General features: G+C 43.8%; 1 protein-coding gene across 2 annotated transcripts in view; it reads left to right on the top strand.

The window, feature by feature from the left end:
• LOC122903652 (immunoglobulin lambda-1 light chain-like) overlaps window positions 1–18,721 on the top strand; it is a 1,198,107-nt gene that overhangs the window by 381,274 nt on the left and 798,112 nt on the right. The gene's annotated exons all lie outside the window — the stretch shown is intronic.

Here is an 18,721-nt window from a genome sequence, read left to right as displayed (position 1 = left end):
TACCCTCTGGGGGAGAGGAGACCCCTGTCAGGATTTGATTAGATTGTCCTCTTTCTAGAGCGTGCTTTCTTCACTTGCCTCCTTGGATTTGGTTTTACAAAGCTTTTTCAGAAGCCATACTCCTGCGATCGCTCTACTCCCCTCCCCCAATCCTCAAATAACTTCAGCTTTCACCAGTCCTAAAGGCAGGGCTTCCCTTTCACCAACAAATACCTTTGACAAAGTCAGGACTAGACCAAAGGCTGAAAATATGAGAGGGCCATCGTGAGGAGGGACCAGGTCCAGGATGTTGAGGAGAGATGGAAAGCCACCCTCACCCAACCCCTCCTGAGGCCTGGTGTTCTGGTTCTCTCTGAGGTGAGATCCTTGGGATTTGGGGTTCCCGGCCACCAGGGGGCAGCACTGGGGAAACTGGAAGCCGGGATGTTTGCAAGGCGTGTGTCTGGCTTGGGCACCTGTTTCCTGCCAGTATGTTTGTAGGAAGAAAAGTAAGGCCTCTGGAGAGATGACAAGTTCCGGATGGATGAGGAGTCTTTCTTGGTGAAGAGAAGAGAGAGGGGTTAAGAACAACGCGGAGATCAACTGTACTACAATTAAAAAAAAAAAAAAAAAAAAAGTGCAAGGGGGCGGCCCCATGCCTCTTTCAACCTGGCCTGAGGATCTATATTCTGTCTCCTCAGACTCTGAGACTGTGTTTTTCTGGAGGGGGAGGTGTGGACTGAGTCTGGCACTGTGTCCTTCCCATGCAAGTGGTCCTAAATCTGATACCACAGGCCACAGGAATGTCGTGGTGGCTGAGAGCAACAGGGCGGTAAAGGCTGGGTAGTTTTCCTGGATCTACCCTGCCATTCCCCCAGATATCCCCATGCTTGGGAGCTATGTAAGCTACACAGAAAAATTAATGTATGAATACATACATACATACGAATGAGGCCACTGCCTTGAACCCCAGTCGACCTAGGATATTCACCTAGAACAGAGATGACTAAAAAACTCAATTTTTTCAGCTTGAATCTGGAGACACTCAGCTTCTCCTTCCCTCTGATCTTCTGGATTCATTCAACAAACATTTGTCCTTGAGTGGTGCCGATGCAAGCCTCAAGCAGATATACTCAGTCTCTGGCTCATAAGGTTTGGAGAAAAAACTAAAAAAGTAAACAAATAAAAGCCCCAAACAAGAAGTTATTGTTTTCAAGTGGCAAGTTGTAACTAACTCTATGAAGAAAACAAAGGGGCTGATATGGAAAGTGACAAAGGCTGGCAAGGCTCCTCCTGGTTGCTCAGGATCCTTGTCTGAGGCCTGAGCAGGAAGCAACCTTGGGAGCTTAAGAGGATCCTGGACATAGGGTTCTGAGCATAGAGAAGGACTGTGCAAATCCTGATAAAGTGTTTGGCCAACTTGAGAACAGAGACTGGCTCAGAGGGGTGGGTGATGACAACAGCAGAGAGGGGGCACGAAAAGGTGATCCCTTTGAAGATTGCCCATGCTTATTTTCATAATCTGATTGCTGTTTTCAGACTGACTGCAATTGGTACACTAAAAGGATGATGTCTGTAAAACTTGAAAGCAAAATGCAGGTCACACGATTGATTATGTAATGCAATTCTATTCATATGAAATTAAACATGAATATACCATTCATTCATTGATTGCTTCAACTAATCCTTACAAATGTTTATTGTATTCCTGGGATATATGTAGTAAGCAAGCCAAGATGTCCAGAAGAGGGTCATTAGAATAACATTGGTTATGTTAAAACACTATTTATTTGAACAACTTCTATCATAATTTTTTCCTTGACCAGTGTGAAAGTAGAACTATTTTCATTTTTTAGAAACAAACAAACAAAAAAGTCAACCTGCACTGAATTATAATCATAAAGGAGACTTTTAAAACCTTCCATGAGGGAAGAAAGGGAGGGGAATGTATTTAAAGGAGGCTGTTCTGCCATGTGTCTGGGAGCTGAGAGAGCCTGGGTCTAGGCTGACCCGTGGTAAATGAGACAGAGGAAAATATTTTTTTCTGTGATCACCTAAAGTAAACCTGAAGAGGAAAGAACCTGGACTCTCCACCTAATTATGCTGGGGATAAAAGTCATAGGGCACCAATTAATGGAAGCACTGGCTTTTTGGTTTTATAACCAGATTCATGCAAGGATACTGTGAACTTTAATGCTTTCTTAGTTTTCTTCAGATGAAGACACTGAGGCTAGAATGGACGAGCCACTGGTCAAAGACAGAGTTGGATGAACAAGGAAGGAATTTGGTGCTGTGAAATTGTGGTGTGAGGCTCCTTGCCCCCAGTGCAGGACTTCTCTAGGTTGTGCTCTCTTGACACCCAGTGCATGATTAGCTTCTGATTTAATAACACACCCCTGAAATAGCCTCTTGGACTCTCAATCTGCTGCAAGATTAAGCTGATTGGGAAGGTCTTGAGGAGAATTCCAGATGGCTGGTGTCCTGATTTGGGGGAAACATCACTTTTGAAAATTCTTTTGGGGTAGCTATGAGTGAGTTTAGAGAGAAGGGCTTGAACCTTCAGAGTGTGGGAAGTATCTTTTGACCCCAGACTCGGGTTTCTGTCAGAGACTGGACTTACACAGGGCAGGAGAACTCTCCCCCAGAGTGGGGAAAGACTAGTTATGTGGGGAGAGGAACTCACTAGAAGACCAAGTGCTCACTAACAACTGACAACAGTACTTTTGGATCTCCAGGTCCCACAGATCCAGCCTTAAAGTAAGTTTTGGAGAAGAGGACTTGGGTGCCCCCTCCACCTTTCCTGTCTGCATGATTCCCTGGGTGCTAAGTGTCAAGACTAAGGGCAAAGGAAGAATTAAGAGTCGTCAGAACTCAGGAGCAAATTTGCATGGAGACCCCTCTTGTGTCTCAAAACATGCACAGGGGATAAGAGAGCCTTGAGTGTCCTGCCCAAGTATTGGGGTCTCAGGAGGCAGATCTCTGGGTTGTCTTCACCATGGCTTTGGCTCCGCATCCCTCCCCCTCCTCACTTTCAGCACAGGTGACCCCAAGAAAGAGGTCACGTGGATGTGTGGACTGACACTTCTGTCCCTTTTCCCAGGTTCACCTGGGCTACCCTCTCTCCATTTCTCCTTCCTCTCTGGGTCCTGGGCCCGGCCTGCCCTGACCCAGCCTCCCTTCCATGTGTGGGACTTTGAGACAAATCATTGCATCTCTTGCAGTGGAAACAGCAGCCACACTGGAACTTATAACCCTGTCTTCTGGCACCAATGATGTCTGGAGCAGCCCCCACACTCCAGACAGCTACTGTGAGCTCTCTGCCTTCAGGGCTTCCTGTTCTATTCTCAGGCTCCAGGGTTGGGAACACAGCCTCCTTGACCATCTCTGGATTGCAGTCCAAGAGCGAGGCTGATTTTCACTGATTGTTGGAGGACAGCCAGAGCATTTATCTGCAGGGCTCCAAGCCCAATGGGAACTAAGATTAAAACCTGTATTAAATACTCAGCGTTTCAGAGCTTCACACCAACCAGACAGCCAGGCTGTGCTTTCTGTTGTCCTTTCTGCTCATCACCCCAAGGGCATAGGTGCTTCAGAAAAGGAACCCATACAACTCATTTTGCTCTTTATGATGATGTGGGAGAGAGAAACAGTCTCCCAGGGGACACACAGCTTTGCAAAAATGAAAATAAAAGCTCCTTTCTTCCTCTGTGGCCTTGGGATGCAGACTCTGTTACCTTCTTCAGTGGCAACATCAGGGGAAGAAAACAAGGGCTTCTCATTGGGCTGAAACAGTTCAGAGGCCACATCACCTGAAGACATCTCTCTGTACCTCAATGTGGATTCAGGCACTCCGGCACCCAGCGACACAGGTCTCCGTCTTACCTGTCTCTATGTGGATTGGACCAAAGTGACACAGACGGTCCAGGTATTATTACCCAGTTTTCTATTGCTGCATAAGAAATTACCACAAATCTAGTGGCTTGAAACAGCACCCATTTACTGTTTCACTTTCCCTGAATCAGCTTAGCTGGGTCCTCTACTCAGGGTCTCCCCGACCTGACATCAATCAAAGTATGGTGGCTACATTCTACTCCAACAGCTCAACTGAGGATCTGCTTCCAAGATAGTTGGCAGAATTCATTGCCTTGCTGGTGTATAGCTAAAGCTCTGGAATTTTGAGGGATTTTGGCTGTCAGCACTGTGAGTTCCTAGAGGTGGCCCACAGCATCCTGTTTGCCGTTTCCTTCTACCTGATGAGCAGGGGGACCTCTTTTTCCACTTTGCTAGGAGGGAGTCTTATTTTTTTTTTTTAATTGAAGTACAGTTTACACATAATGTTATACTAGCTTCAGGTGTAGAATGTAGTGATTTGACAACTCTACACATTATGCTATACTCACCACAAGTGTAACTGCCATCTGTAACCATATAAGACTTTCAGAATACCCTACTACATTCCCTATGCTGTGCCTTTCATCCCCATGACTTGTTCATTCTATAACTCGAAACCTGTACCTCCTACTTCCTTTACCCATTTTGCTCCCGTCCCCAACCCTGCCCCCCAGCAACCACCAGTTTGATCTATGTATTCGTGGGTCTGTTTCTCCTTTGCTTTTTTTGTTTTGTTTTGTTTTTTGTTTGTTTTTTGTTTTTTGGTATTGTTTTTGTTTTCTTTCTAGATTCCACATATATGCAAAATCATACAGTGTTTGTCTTTCTCTGGCTTATTTCACTTAGTATAATGCCTTCTACATTGTAAATGGCAATTGCTCATCAAAAGGGAATCTTATATCACATAATGAATCATGGGAGTCACATCTGGCCACTCATTCCATTTAAATGTGTCCCTTTCCATTTAATCTAACCTAATCAAAGAGAGGCATCCCATCACCTTTGGTATATGTATTGATTAGAAGCAAATCACAGGTTCTTCCAATTCTAGAAGAGATTATGCAAAAATCACTACAGGGTGCATCTTTCACAGTCCTCAAACAAGGATACTTCCAATCCATTTTTAAGGTTGTCTATTTTTAAAATATGAGAAAGCTCTGCAAGTTTTGTTGAGGGAACAGCAAGAAATAGGAGACTTTGGTCTTTATTATTATTATTATTATTATTATTATTATTATTATATGTTAGTTACCATAAAGTACATCATTCGTTTTTGATGTAGTGTTCAAAGATTCACTGTTTATGTATAACACCCAGTGCTGCATGCGGTACATACCCTCCTTAATACCCATCCCTGGGCCAACCCATCCTCCCCCTCTCCCTCTCCTCTAAAACCCTCAGTTTGTTTCTTGGAGTCCACATTCTCTCATGGTTGATCTCCCCCTCTGACTCCTCCCGTCTTAAGGAGAAGTGGAGATTTAGGTCTTAAGCTTTCAGTGTCCTTATAGTCATACATTTTAGTTCGTGGTCTTCAACCAGGGGAACATTCACGTGACTGACCACTGCTCTGCCTCATACTAGCCCCTCCCCTCTGTTCTCTGATCACTGTCCAGAAACCAAGTCTCAACACCTTCCAGCACTTTTTTTCCTGGGATTTTTTTTTTTAGTACAAAGGGCTCCTGTATGCCTCCAACTTTATATTTCTGTGAGGGCAGTTTTTCTTTGGACATTTCCACTGAAGCAACACATTACAACATACTGAATGCAGAAGTCGATGTGCACATTCAAATGTTTTGTATTAAGTGATACATTAAAAAGATTTGCAGAAATGTAAAAACAATGCAATGCCTCATGATTTTTTTCCTAATTTTTGAATATAGTACTATCTCATTTTATTGCACTTTGCATGATCTTGTTTTACAAACTGAAGGTTTGTGGCCATCCTGCATTGAGCAAGTCTATCTGTGCCATTTTTCCAATAGCATGTGTTCACTTTGTGTCTCTGTGTTGCATTTTGGTAATTCTCACAATATTGAAAACTTTTTCACTATTATTATATTTGTTCTGGTGAACTGTGATCAGTAATTGTGACTCCCTGAAAGTTCACATGATGGTTAATATTTTTTAGCAATGAAGTATTTTTAATTAAGGTATAGACATTTTTTCAGACATAATGCTATTGCATACTTAACAGACTACAGTATAAACGTAACTTTTATATGCAGGGGAAGTAAAAAAATTCATTTGACTGACTTTATTGATATTTGTGATATTGATTTAGTGATATTCACTTTATTGCAGTGGTCTGGAACCAACTCCACAATATATACAAGATATGCTTTATGCTTGTACATAACAATGTATATGTATTTATTTACATATACTTGGTTTAGATTGTTATGCATAATTAAATTAATAAATCTTTTAAAAATGTTTCTCAATTTTAGTTACTCCAGTAAATGTTCAAAGATGTTTTCCACATGAAAAAAGCTCTGGAGGATTCTCAGTAATTTTTAAGAATATGAGAAGTTTCTGGAAACCAAAAATTTGAGAACTACTGACTTGGGACAGTTGTTTACAAAACAATAAAATTATGGCTTTTCCCAAATGGTGAGATGTTTAGTGATGATCTTTTCTCTCTAGGTAGTTGTATTATTAATGAACCTCATGCAAGTCCTCCCCATACAGAGTTTGTGAGTAGGGTCGTGACATCACCTCAGGTACATTTCAAGGTCCCTGTGCTAGCTGTGTTATCCTTATGGGAAATCATGACTTGTATCTAAATGGCTTTATAGACATCTTGGAGGTAGAATCAGCCGGATTTGCTTTTGGAGAGGATTCAAGTCATAAGGGTAAGTGAGGGGTCAAAGATATCACCTGGAACTTCAGCTTGATCCCCTGACATTGGGAAGAATGAGAAAGAAGCAAATATGAAAATATATCTAAGAAGTCTTTGGAGACCCTGTTAGATTTGCAATGTCTCTACTGCTGGGTGTAAAAAAAAAAGTCAAGTAAGCTAAACACATACAATATAATTCTTTTCACATAAAATAATACATATATTTATTCATTTTCTTCTGTTCATTCAATAACTAGTTACCAATCTTTCAATGGACTTTGTAATATTGTGGGGGTGTTGGGCAGAGAATCATGAACAAAGTATTAAAAATCTGGATCTTAATGATTTATGCTTAATTTAAGCTGGCAAACACTCTGTGGGATGCATAATGATATATCTGGAATATGGTCTCTAAAAGAGGAAGACTCTGCAAGAATTTTTTTAAATTTTAATAATATATTTTTTATTAACTGTAGAACACATATTGGGTTGTGATGCATTTAAAATATCATTCAATACATAGTCAATATTCTAAAGATCATTAATGAGATATTTTACCTTCATTTTTCTGGTACAAGATCTTTTAAATCTTTCAGAGTATATTGCAATTTAGATGCTAACTTTTTATCAGTAATGCTTCATCTGTATTTAGAGTTCATGAAATTTTTTTGATATTTAGAGTTCATGAAAATTTTTTGAAAAAGCAGATTCATTCACATACTCAAGTTGCACCAATTAATAACCAAATGATCATATTTTAAATTTAAATTTAAATTGAATTAAATTAAAAATTGGATTCATCAGGTTCACTAGACCTACTTCAAGTGCTTAATGATCACGTGCAGCTAGTGGCTACCATATTGGATATTGAGCCCCTGAGCATCTATTATGAACATCATAGCAGATAAGACAGGGATGAGTCAGACACAACCCATTTCTAAGGGTGCGGGAGATGGTGGTAGTGTCGATAAGATTTTGGCCTGGGAGAAGCCATGGTAAATAGTGTGTTTACCTGCCACACAGAGACACAACAAGGAGCCCTTATTTGGGCACCAAGGTCTCTCACCACCATCCAGGGGCTCACTAAGATCTGTCCTGAGCAGAGGTCTTTGGACTCTGCCCAGTCTCCAAGAAGGAGGAGGATTAGGCTCACTGGTGTGCTCAATTGCTCCTGAGATTCCAATGACACTAAGAGATGAAGGAATGCTTTACAATATGCATCTATACCACAAATGTTACAGACTGTTGTAGAACTCTTGAATGAACTTGGACTTACTTTTGGAGTCCTGAGGTTGTAGCTCTTCCTCTTTGAGTAACCTCTGCCCTAAGACTTTCTCCCTGGGGACACTATCTTGGATCTATTTTGAAACACATCTTTCAGCCACACCCTCCTGTCCAGGACCATAGGAAGCAGGACACTGTGGAGGACCCCAGACTCAGGGTCTGGATCCTGATAGGGCAGTGAAAATGGTCAAAGCTAGGCGTGACACCCACCCCACCCACTGTCCTCACTCCAAAAGAGGATAGCTTGGTGGGACACCCAGAGTTTTCTTACCCAGCTGTGGGCTCAGGTGGCAGCTTCTGGATGAAATACTCCATTCTTGATTCATAGGTGACCCCTTCTTTTATTCTGGCTTACCTAGGGCCTTGGTCCTAAACTTAGCAGCTTGTTTTCTCATTTTCAAGCTTGGGGCTCAGTCTGCCCCTCTGCATGCAGGGTTCTGGGATAGAAGCTCTGGAAGCAGCAATGACACTGGGGATATCATGAGGTTTCCTAGGACCAATGAGGCCTGGGCCCTGCCTCTAAACTCCTGATTGATGCCTTTGATTCTTAGACTTCTGGCATCCAAGATCATATCTCTGGCTCCAGGTCTAGCAACCCTCCTTCCTATCTTTGGGTTCCAACCTGAGGTAGGTTATGAATATGTGTCATATTTGAGCACTCATACTTAGCACAATGCATCACTCTGTGTTCTCGGTGTCTCATCTCCTCGATTCTCTGTGTTAAAGGGGCAGCATAGAAAAAAAGCTACAGTGGAAAGTCTTCTTGTAAATATTCTTCTACTGTCCTTGTAAATACAGTCCTTTTCTGTTGAATGGAAATCTGTAACAAGTTTAAGTACTATAGAAATCTCGGAAGTTTATTTTTATGAAGATGATAAATGAGGTAATTTTTATCAATAGGAGAATTTTTATCAATAGGTCATGGATTTTTGCTTTAAAAAACTCATAAAGACATAAAGTAGCATCATTATTAAATTTTAAATAAAATGTATTTTTTCACTCTTTATATTTTATTGATTCCTATAAGTAAATAAATTATTTTTGAAATTAAAAACAAAAACAAAAACAAAAACAAAAAACAAAAAAAACTTAACCATTACAGTGACTATCTTTCCTGATTCCCCCCCCTGGAATGAGGACATTGTGAGTACATAGCATTTCCAGTGTTCAATTGGGAAACATCTGGCAACATGACTAGAGATGAGCTTCTCCTGGGTCTTCTGATGCCAAAGCCTAGCTTCATCCAGTTGTTAAAGCAATTCATGGTCCTATTTAATATTTATTACAGTAATTAGTTTTTAATTATATAATTGATATCCATCACAACTGGAACTCCACCTAGGAATTGGTTGCACATCAGGGAAAACAGATGCTTTGACTTACCAGAGAAGAGGTGGACAAATAAATCAGCCATCTATTCTTTTCTGGAAGAAAAGTTGCTCTCCTAGAAAAGCCCAGGCTGGGTGTGGCAAGTTTCCTCATTTGTTTGTTGCTGACATGAAAAAATGGAAAAAGTCCAATTCTGAGACCAGAGCATAAAGCCAAAAATGAAGTCAACATTATGTCAAAGGAAAACACCACAGGACAGTGGCCTCTGCATCTTATGATGATCAAGGAGAGGAATTAGAGAGAGAACTGAATTCTCAAGAGCTTGCTCCATGAAGCCCCTGCTGCAATGTGTTTTGGACATATCCTTAGGGCAAGGGGAGACCCTGGGAGCACAGACTGGCTTTGTTCTCAGTTCCACAGGAACATAAACCACTGTGGAGAGTGCCAATATCAGGCTATGATAAACATTAATACTCAGCCTCATCCTCAGCCTAGACCCCAGAGATGGTCAGGGAAGCTGTGTTGCCAGACTTGGAGCCACAGAAGTGATGAGAGATCCCTGATAAGCGAGTATTGATATCACAAGTTGGAGCTTTTGGGGTGGGGCATGTTAGAATGCTTTTGGTGCCAGGAGATATAATTATACATCCCTATGTCATTACAGCTTTCAGCACAAGAGATGGTAATTGTCGGCTCCAGAGATCCAGACACTGAGGGAAAGTAGTCATGGGAGACTGGGTCCTAAAGCCTGAAAAAAGGAATGACACACTCTTATCAGGTCATTGCTGGGGCCTCAGGTGAGTCTGACTAGAGACAGTGGATCAACGCACATGTCCCCGTAGATCCTTCCCTGGAGTCCTCACATTTGTCCTGAGGGAAGACAATGAGAAGGACCAGAGTCCCATCCATGTTGGAGACACCTCAGCAGCACTGCCTTCTGAGACTGCTGTGCTGGGCCTGGTCCCTCATTCCTCTATCATTCCCTCCCTCGGCCTCAAAGGAGGGAATGACCTCTACATCAATGTGCTTTCTGCACTGTCTCTCTCTACCTGCTCTGATCTGAAATTTCATTCAGGATACCTCTGCGTCCTTTGCAAGCACAACATAGCTGAAGGATTAAAACACGTTGACATGAATTTTCTAGGATAGAATTCATGTTAGTGACCAGGAAATGGAGCCATACATGAAATTTCCTTTAGTCCCTGGTAGGTGAATATGTGTCATATTTGAGCACTCATACTTAGCACAGTGCTCCAAGCCTATCAGGGAGGTGAGTGCAAACTCTGATCTGAGCTCATGAGATTCTTCCCTACTCTCCTCCCTGCTCCCCTATGTACAGAGACATTTATGCCTCTGTGGCTGGATTTCTCTCTGAGTTTTTCTTCCCACTTATAATGAGGGACATGAGGAATCCTCTGTGGGTCACAGGTTTCTGTGAAAACAAACTCATCACTGCTGGGTCACAAGGCCCAGAAAATTGATGTCATCCTATGCATGGAAGGCAGGAGCAGGGGATCCAAAGAGTCTTTTGGAAATGTTTTGTGTCTTTCCTGCTCCAGAGCATTTCCCTTTCCTAGCCTTTCTATAAAGGTTCTGAGCCTTTATAGAGCCTTCATAAGCTCCTATGAACCTACTGCCTGAGAGAAGTGGAAGTCACCATTTGCTGATGGACCAATGAAGTGGACGCTATGATGAGTGTCTCAGATCCTGTGAAAGTCATGTCATCCCTGACGCTGGAGATACAGACAGTCCTCACCTGCCAGAGCTCTCCTGAAACTGACTTCCCATGAGGGATTTGCCCTCTCAAATTTGTGCCCATTCCCAGGGCAGCCTGTATGCAGTGACTGGTGGATGCACCAATAGATAGTCCAGGTTGTCCTGCTGCGATATGGGAGCACTGAAGGACTGTCCCCATTCCAGCACCACCCCCTTTCCCTGGAGTTGACTAAGACTGCACCACAGCCCCAACTCATCCCAAAGCTGGGATTCCTCTATGCTTACCTCTGCTCTGGAGCTCCCCATGGGGAAGGCTAAGATTTTCTCACTACTGCTCTGAGTTCAGAGGCTCCATCTCTCCAATCCTCCTTCGAGTCCCTTCTCCCTTCTCGGAGAACACATCTGCACTGCTGACTGTAGGCTGTTCCTGCTGACTCCTGCTTTCTTCCCTTTATTCTTCTTAGACACTGTTTTCCTTTCATCTTCTGCACATCTCTCTATGACTTGGTGAGTGCCCCAGGGAGAGGCTAAAGTGTTACACCACTGGGTCTCATTCCCTGATCCTGTTCATTCTCTTCCCTTGCATGGGGCAGGGGTGATGCCAGCAGCCCTCCCCAATACCTTTATGTGCTCACTTATACCTCACCATCAGTGTCCAGGGAGAGACAGCCCACAGTAGGTAGGCTCAGGAGGGTGACCAACTAGCCTGGTTTGCCTGAGACTGATGGGTATCTCAGGACTGATCAGGGAGCAATCAGGCCTGAAACTAGGACAGGCCTGGGTTATTCTAGGTGCAGGACTGTCTGGAAAAGGAGACATGGAAGTAGTATTCTGGAGCAATGAAGACCCCAATTAGGGTTGGGATGGGAGCACACAGAGCAATGCAGTTCAAATTTTTATTGGAGGTGAACAGGGATGATTTACTTGTAGGAGGAAATGCAAAAGCAGGGTCATGTGTCGGGCATTTGAAAAAGAGAAAGAGAAGAATACTTTTAAGGAAAGTGGGGACAATCCTACTTTTTTCACTGCAGTGAGTGTTGCTAACTGTGACTGATAGTTTGCAAAAGTTAAAAGGCTGGGGGCAAAAATCACCAAGGACAAGCTAAGAGTGAAAGCCAGAAATCCTCCTCGTTGGTTGAAAAAGACTCTTACCTGCACAGACAGAAATCAGGGAAAGCTGAGGCCCAGAACTTAGTCCTAAGAATATCAGACCTCCATAAATCAGTGACCTCTCTACTGGTCAGATTTGCTATGCTTCAGTCAGGACCCTGAATGGATAACTTCAGGGTCCTGAGTTATGAGAAGGGACAATGTAGACCCAAGCACCCAGAAGTCTTTAATAATACCCCTGATATATCCAAGCTGACAGAAACAGCCCCCTCTTAACAATTAGGGCCCATCCTTACTTCTGAACTTTGCTTGAAGATTGGGCAGAAGCTTGTGTTCTGTGAATTAATACCACCACCAGCACCCTGGAATTAATCCGTTCCTGCCATGTAGGCTTGTGGGCCAATAAGTAGGATTGTGTCACCACAAAACCAGGACAGGAGTGTGCAGGGCCTCCTAGGGGGATTGGGAGCTGCAGAACTAGACAACACATATGACGGGACCTAGAAGAGCATGCATGGGCTGAATTTTGAGAGTGCAAGATCAAGAAGCAAAAGCTCAGATTAAATGAGGGAATTTTACCTACTAGAAGTATTCTCAACTGGCAAGGAGGTTGAGATAGTTTGCAAGCTCTCTGCCAGGATGACGATCCTTAGAAAGACTGAGAAAATGGTGGCTTCAGAAGCATCTAGCAGGAGTGGTTCTATCAGGTATGGCTGTACAGCTCCCCAGGAGAGGTGATCCTTAGGAGGGCCTGGCAGACACAGCATTTACTTGAGCAATGAGGAATGTACTTCCAGAGAAGCATCAGCATCTTCAAGAAGTTCAGTAGGTGGCTGTTCTCTAGGTCAGGGCCAGATGCGGGGGACAGGGAAGGAAGAGCCCCAGGGATAGCAATAGGGAATGGTAGGACCCAGAAGGGATAGAAGCATGTTGGTGTAGCTTAACCATAGAAGTCAAGTGAGTGGCAAAGGGAGAGGTACCAGCAAGAGCACCTGACCTTGGGGGTGTAAAAAATGGTCAAGAGTACAGAGCACCTCAGGACAAGACAGATGGGCCCCCAAGAAAAGTATGGCTCACCCTGTGATCAGAACAAGTAGGGACGGGGCCAGGAGCCTGAGAGCCAAACCCAATAATAAGTTCCCTAGAAAGCTGGATCTGCAATGTCATAATTCTGGAGGAGAGTATTGACTTTCTGTACGAGTTTCCTGTGATGACTGATAATCATAGACTGGACAGCAATTGTCAAGAGAAAGTTAGTCCCTCACAGTTCTGGAGGCCAGAAGTCTGAAATCACCAACACTGGTCCTGCAGCAAGCTGTCTGTGGAGGCCCCACCGCTCCAGATGCTCTAAGAGTGGGTCCATTACTTGTCTTTTCCAGTTGTTGCTGCCTGTCACTATTCCTTGACTTGTGCCTCCATTACTCCAATATCTGCTTCCTCCTTCATTTGGCCTTTTGTGTGTGTGTGTGTGTGTGTGTGTGTGTGTGTGTGTTTAACGTCCCTGTGTCTCTCTCATAGAAACATTTGTGATGTGATTTATGGCTCACCCAAATAATGTAGGAGATATTCCCATCTGAACATCCTTAATTTAATCATATTTTCATAGGACCTCTCTCCAAATGTGATAACAATTACAGGACTTGAAAAATGATAAAAACCTAGTATCTTTGGGGCCACCATTCAGCTCTTGACTCCCCACATACAATTTTGTGTGTTAAAAAAAAAAAAAAAGTCACGTATGTCACGTATCTCTTCATGGGTAGAACCAGAGTCTGAGATTGTCCAGACAGAGCTCCCTTCTGATAAGGGGTCCTTGGAATTGGACCCTCAGGCAGAGGCTCCTTCGAGCTCTGTCCAGCTTCTTCTCACCTGCTGAGAAGACAAAATCTTTTCCAGGGTTCCTAGAACCTTCTCCGTTTCCCTCCTCCTGAATTTTATGTCAGACATTTAAAAATTCCCAAATGTTTTCTCTTTGTCCTATTTCTTGTCTGCATATCTAATACCAGGATTATCTTCAATTTTTTATCCAACATTCCCCTTGCTCTGAACTGAGCTTCCCAGACAGTGTTCCATTGACAAGTGTCCCTGGGTAAACTGGTGGTCCTGAACGGGGGAGTGTGATAGGTGACAGATTCCACTCTAGGCGGAGCTTCAGGAACTGATCCATGGAGCATGGAGTGGATTACATGGAATATCAGAAGTGGAGGGTGGAGAGCAAATTCCATTTGAGGAGAGGGACGAAGGATGGAAGGGAAGATTCCCCACTCTCCTCATCCTTGCTGTTGTGCTGTCCAGGCTAAGCCACCAGGGGGCAGCAAGAGCCTAGATTTGGGAGCTTCAGCGACCTCCCCCTCCACCCCCAAGGTTCTGTTGAGTTTTCTTCAGGTCCATGGAAGGTTCCAAGCGCTTCTATCTCCCTGGTCATTCCTAAGGGGGAAAAACTTTTAAGTTCCTTGTCTCCACTCTGTCCCTTCTCCACAAAGGACACTAAAGACCCCTAGGACTTAGTCCCAGACCAAATCTCAGGCCATTGCAGAGACTAGGGACAGAGAGATGTGTGAACATCCACCCTAAGGAAAGGTGGAGAGGGAATGCCACATTCCTGCCAGGCTTTGGTTTCTGGAAAAGGGGCTACTGGAGCTTTCCTCAGTTCTGCTGGAAACCTCTGCTCACCCTCATCATTCAGAGCATGGATGAATAAACCCTCAGCCTGCTCTGAAGCCAGAATTATGTTCTCTATAAAGAAGTAAAGTGGGAAAGAACAGGACCTCTGCCCCTTTCCTCCTCTAAGTCATGCGTGACTGCAGAGAGAGACGAAGAGAGGAAAAGCAGAGTACTGAGTGTGGTGTTTGGCAGGGTGACATATGACAAAACTACATTTTTATGTATAGTTTCAAACCCAGCTAGGATATTTTTTTCTAACATGCCTGAATACAGCATGGAGACTCGTTAGGCAAATTCCTTAGCTCAGCTTCCCTACCTGAACTCTCTTTTTATTCATTCTGAAAACACAATTGCTGACTGGGCTATTGGGGCACATTTCTGTGTCCTCAGAAAGATCCAGACATGTGAGGTATGAGTATATGGGCCTATCAGACAGAGGAGTAGCCTGTGCAAAGGCACTGAGGTAGGGCAAATATGGCTAATGAGGGAATAGCATGAAATCGAGTGGGCTGGGGAATAGTCCACTGGGAATTCAAAGGAGGGAGATTCATAGATTACATCATGACTGAAAGCCTGGTGAAGAGGGTGAGTAGTTTTCCTAAGTGAAAAGAGAATCGATTTGAAGATTTTCCATAATTTATACATGAGTTTTACAGTCAGCCCTGCTTAAGGTTTCTACCTCAGACAGATTCCTTTCTAGAAAGCACAACTAAGCCATTTTCTGTCTATGGAAGAAACCTTGCCTCAGGAAGATGTATAGCTTGGAAGTGGGGCTTGATCAATGTGTACAAAGAGGACATTAGAAAGAAAATCCGATGTTCCCTGTGACACCAAAATATGTTCTGAGGAGAGGTCCCTGGAGCTGGGTGCTCAGGCCAAACCTGACACCATCCCCTTCTCCCACTTCCTCAAACACTAGAATTCACCTCCTGCTTTCTGCAAGGTGGTTCTCAATGCTACAGAGCTTCCTCTTCCTCAGGTATTATCTTTTTTTTTTCTTCTACAAATTTGAGAAGCCAATCTATCTTCATCTGTTCTCATTTTTCTCACCCAGCCTTCCTACTGGGGTTGGCTTATTTAACATCTAATGTTTCCTAAGCTCTGAAACCAGAAACGCCTGACAAGCAATGCCCTCAAGCCAAGGCTTTGGTGGGATATGCTGAATAATTGTGAGATGAGTGCTTGACACTGGTCCACCTGGTGTGGTAGGTGGCTCATTCCATTCTGGAGGAAGGAAAGGACAAAAGGAAATGCACTTCCACGGGATAGAAGACATCAGAAGACCTGGTACTGAGCTGGATAGGGAAGGAGGGGAAGACTGGAGTGGAAGCAGAGGAGAAATTTCCAGCTCCTATTCAGCAGCCTTCCCCAGTGCCTGCCTAGGATGCACCTTCTGAGGCCACCAGGGGCATCAAAGGCCTGGATTTAGAGAAGAGATTTTCTAAGGTGTAAGCTGTGCACATGAAATGTTAAGAGTTGCTTCTCACTGAGGCCCTCTGAAGTACCAAAGTGTTGTGCCCCACTCCCAAATCATCTTCTCAGAGGGCTAAAGAATAACCCAGGGCTCAGCCACAGGACTCCATCTCAAACCACCACAGAGACGGAGGATGGAGTGATGCATGACAAGGTATCCTGAAGGCAGAAGAAGAGTTGAGGCAGAATCATGGCTCCAGCTTTGCTTTTTGGCCTGAGAAATGGGGATTGGATCTCTGTTAGTCAGCCTGGTACCCTGTTCCCATCTTTGTGTCACATATTGTGGAGGAGAAGTCCTGTGATTTCTCACTCAGGAGCCACTGGATTCTAACCATAGAAAGTGTAAGGATATCTGTGGGTTGCATCTATTTCCAGGGCACTGTCAGTATGACTTGAATGACAATATGTTCAAGAGTTTTAAGTGTTGACTAACCTCGGCTGCCCAGGGATACTTAAGTATCTAGAATAGAAGGTCATGCCAGAGGGGATGAAGAGAGGCAGGACAGGAAGCACGTCTTCTTCGGAGGCAGGAGGAGAGGATAAGAGAGATCTAGGGGAGTCAGGCCCAGGGTTGGGGTCTAAGGTGGCAGTGTTCTTGGGACATCTTAATCATGGTCTGGACTCTGGACTGACTCATCCTCCTCACTCAGGACACAGGTGACACCTTCAAGGAGGGACCATGGGGATATCTGGGCTGATCATTTGTCTGTCCCTCAGGCTTATCTGGGCCCCAGCACTAAACTCACCAGAGTGTGTTTTCTCTTTCCGGGTTCCTGGGCCCAGTCTGTCTGACTCAGCCTCCTTCAGTGTTCAGGGTTCTGGGACAGACCATCACCATCTCTTGTGCTGGAAGCAGCAGTAACATTGGGGGTTAAAATTATGTCTCCTGATTCCAACAGATCCCAGGCACATCCCCCAAACTCCTGATTTATAGTGTAAATTCTCAGCTGTCAGGATCCCTGATGGCTTCTCTGGTTCCAGGAATGGCAACACAGCCTTCCTGACCATCTCTGGGCTCCAGGCTAAAGATTAGGCTGACTATTATTGTTGTTCATATATAACCAGTAACATGTACACAAGTGGCCAAAGCTCATGGGGAAGTAAAACAAAACCTGCCCTGTACTCACAGCCTCTCTCCTAGCTCTGAAGATACTTCCCAACCCTGTATAGCAGGGGCTTCATGAGGCATGGTCTTGAGAATTCAGATATCTCTGTTCCTCTTCCTTCTCAAGATAAAATAAATGAAACACACTCTGCCAAAGGTCTGGAAAATAATAGATTCTATTTGCTTCATGACATGGTCCTAGAAACTCATTCTTTCTCAATTCTGCAATGGTAGGAACTGGGGATCAAGAGACCCCTGTGCTGGGGCACCTGGGTGGCTCAGTGGGTTAGGCCGCTGCCTTCAGCTCAGGTCGTGGTCTCGGGGTCCTGGGATCGAGCCCCGTGTCGGGCTCTTTGCTCAGCGGGGAGCTTGCTTCCCCCTCTCTCTCTGCCTACCTGTGATCTCTCTCTGTCAAATAAATAGATAAAATCTTTAAAAAAAAAAAAAGAGACCCCTGTGCTGTATACCTCCTCCAGTTTGCAGGGAATCCTTATTTCAATGGCTGCATTTCACACATGGATTCACAAGTGAATCAGTTTTCGAGAATTGATGGTGTCTTATTCAACTCACTTTTTTGGTGGGGGGGGTAATGGTTTTATTGAGTTTTATTTACATATCATACAACTCTCCCATTTAAACCAACGGCTTTTGTAGTACATTCTTTAACTTGTGAAAACATCACCACCATCACATTGCTATCATCCTCAAAAGAAACCTTATACCTATTGGCATTCATCTCCCATTTTCTACCAATTCTCCCAGCCCATATCAATCACCAGTCTACTTTCTGTCCTGCAGCTTTACCTTGTCTGGACATTTTGTGTACTTGGAGTTGCACAATATGGGATCTTTTGGGAATGACTTCTTTCACTTAGAATATTTTCAAGGTTCATCTATGTCGTAACATATATTAGTATTTTCTTACTTTTACTGCCAAAACATATCCCATTGTATGGATAAATGACATTGAAGAAGTCTAATATAAGACACCTTTTAGTTATTTCCACCTTGTCTTAGTCAACATGACCCTCCTTAGTGAGCAATTCTTCTGCATATCAGTGACTGAATCAATAGTACATGAGAAAAGATCTGAAGACATAGTTGAGGGTATGAGGATAAGGGAAAGTTGTGTTTTTTTTTTTCAATGTCCCTTCATCTTTGACCCCAATTCTGTGGAACCTGAATAGGGGAGAATATGATTTGAGAGTCTGTGATAGAATTTTCCCTCCTGTGAAATCAATGAACCCCTGTCCTGGAAGCAACTCTGCATGTGGACTGTCTGTCCAATAGGCTGGGCTCCTTCCAAAATGGGTTCTCTGTTCCACAAGGAA

The sequence above is a fragment of the Neovison vison genome, chromosome 3, assembly GCF_020171115.1.
Source record: "Neovison vison isolate M4711 chromosome 3, ASM_NN_V1, whole genome shotgun sequence".
NCBI lineage: Eukaryota > Metazoa > Chordata > Mammalia > Carnivora > Mustelidae > Neogale > Neogale vison.
Note: the sequence above shows the minus strand (reverse complement) of the source record. Positions and strands in the feature narration are given on the sequence as shown.